Below are 2,500 nucleotides of genomic sequence, written 5' to 3'. Positions count from 1 at the left end.
CTTAGGTTAAGTAGGAGAAATAAGAAAAGGTTAGGTTAGGTTAGGTTAGGTTAAGTAGGAGAAATAAGAAAAGGTTAGGTTAGGTCAAGTTAGGTTAAGTAGGAGAAATAAGGAAAGGTTAGGTTAGGTTAGGTTAGGTTAAGTAGGAGAAATAAGAAAAGGTTAGGTTAGGTTAGGTTAGGTTAAGTAGGAGAAATAAGAAAAGGTTAGGTTAGGTTAAGTTAGGTTAAGTAGGAGAAATAAGAAAAGAGGTTAAGTAGAAATAAGAAAAAAAGGAAATTAATGAAATATATTTTTCTTGGACGATTTTTATCTCTAATTATCGCATTCCTCCCTTGCTAAGTTCCCATTTTCGGATTCCTGGGCAAAAGGAATAGATTTTTGCTTCTTTTTATTTTTATTTATTTCATTTTCATTTATTTAGGAATTAATTCTTGCTTTGAGTCCTCAGCAGTGTGTTCTTAATACCCTGATCACGTGACATTATACTACGGCAGTTGATCCTTTATTTAGCTGTCCCCCTGTGGACTCTACGGAACAAATCGTTTTCAGCAATCACTTTATGAGCTTCCAAATTTTTGTATTAATTTCTTTGTACCTTCACGTAACTACGAATTCGATCAAGTGTTTTGTCTTCTCTTTGTTGCTGAGTGACATATTTATTTTCCAAGATTTCATCTACTGTGCCGAGAGGAAGAACATCCGAATGACAATTCTGCCGAATCTTCACAGCTGAGGAAACGGGAGAGCCACGTGCTACTAACCGGCAACTGCTCAGGTGAGTTGCCAAACGGCATTTTACTCAGACTGATATTGCAGACGAAATTGACGACTATTATTATTATTATTATTATTAAATTGCTCTATATTGCGAGTGAAGTTCCAGACGGAACCTTGAATGTTTCATCACGCCATTTATTAGAAACAATTATATAAACATATAACATATATAATAACCAATTAGCAACAAACAGGTTAAATACAACGGGAAAAAAACTGTACAACTGGAAACTCATAAAAAAAATAATGATAATGATGGTAACAATACTATCAATGATAATGGTAATGATATTGATAATGATAATAATGATATCGATTATTTTATTATTATTATTATTATAAAAATTATGATAGTGATAATGATAGTATAATAGTGATAATGATAGTCATATGATAATGATAATTATAATAATGATACTATCAATAGTGATAATAATAACAATAATAATAATAATAGTGATGATAGCGATGGTGATGATGATGACAACTGATATTAATAATAATAAAAATAGAAAAAAAAATGTTCCCCGTTGAGGATTCGAACCCACGATCCCGGATTCTTCCTCCTCTCCCCCCTATAGCAGACGACAGTATTTTTTTTTTATTCCAGTGATAATGATAGTATCAATAGTGATAATAATAACAATGATAATGATAATAATAGTGATGATAGCGATGGTGATGATGATGACAACTGATATTAATAATAATAAAAATAGAAAAAAAAATTGTTCCCCGTTGAGGATTCGAACCCACGATCCCGGATTCTTCCTCCTCTCCCCCCTATAGCAGACGACAGTACTTTTTTTTTTTATTCCAGTGATAATGATAGTATCAATAGTGATAATAATAACAATACTGATAATAATAATAACTGATGATAGCAATGGTGATGATGATTGATATTAATGATAATAATGGAAATTATAATTTTGCTCTCCCTTGTGGATTCGAACCCACGATCCCGGATTCTCCTCCCCCCCATATATCCCTCTCCAAATCCCTCCCCCCCTCTCTCTCTTTGTCACATGAAGGAGGGGGCGGGCCAAGGAGCACCGATGCCTGCGCTGCTCCCTGCTACTAGTGTTAGAATTAATATTAAAATAGAATCTGTAAAAAGAGAGAAATGTGTAATATTTAAAGACCCCTGAATTTGAAAACCAGCGGAGATGTCATGGCCTAGTGGTTTTAGCATCGGACTTCGGGTGTGCCGGCCGCCCGTGTCCGACTGTTCGAGCCCTGGCTGGTGACAGTGTTTCCTTGGGCAAGGAACTTTACTTCAATTGCCTAGTCGACTTGTATGAATGTGTGTGTGTATGTGTGTGTGAGTGTGTGATATTTGTGTGATAATAATATATAAAATGTTTGTGTATTTGTGATAATGTATAAAATATGTAATAATTAATGTTCTCTCTCTGCTTTCCTTCCTTCCCTTCCTTTCCTCCCTAACTACTACCTAACCTAACCTTCCCTTCCTCTCTATACTAACTACTACCTAACCTTCCCTTCCCTTCCCTTCCTCCCTCCCTTCCTTCCCTTCCCTAATTTCTCTCCTTCCCCTTCCTTCCCTTCCCTTCCCTCCCTCCCTCCCTTCCTTCCCTCCCTCCCTCCCTCCCTCCCTTCCCTCCCTCCCTCCCTTCCCTTCCCTCCCTTCCCTCCCTCCCTTCCCTTCCCTCCCTTCCCTTCCCTCCCTCCCTTCCCTTCCCTCCCTCCCTTCCCT

This window comes from Penaeus vannamei, unplaced genomic scaffold (genome assembly GCF_042767895.1).
Source record: "Penaeus vannamei isolate JL-2024 unplaced genomic scaffold, ASM4276789v1 unanchor1026, whole genome shotgun sequence".
Classification (NCBI taxonomy): Eukaryota; Metazoa; Arthropoda; class Malacostraca; order Decapoda; family Penaeidae; genus Penaeus; species Penaeus vannamei.
This window is presented reverse-complemented; position numbering follows the sequence as displayed.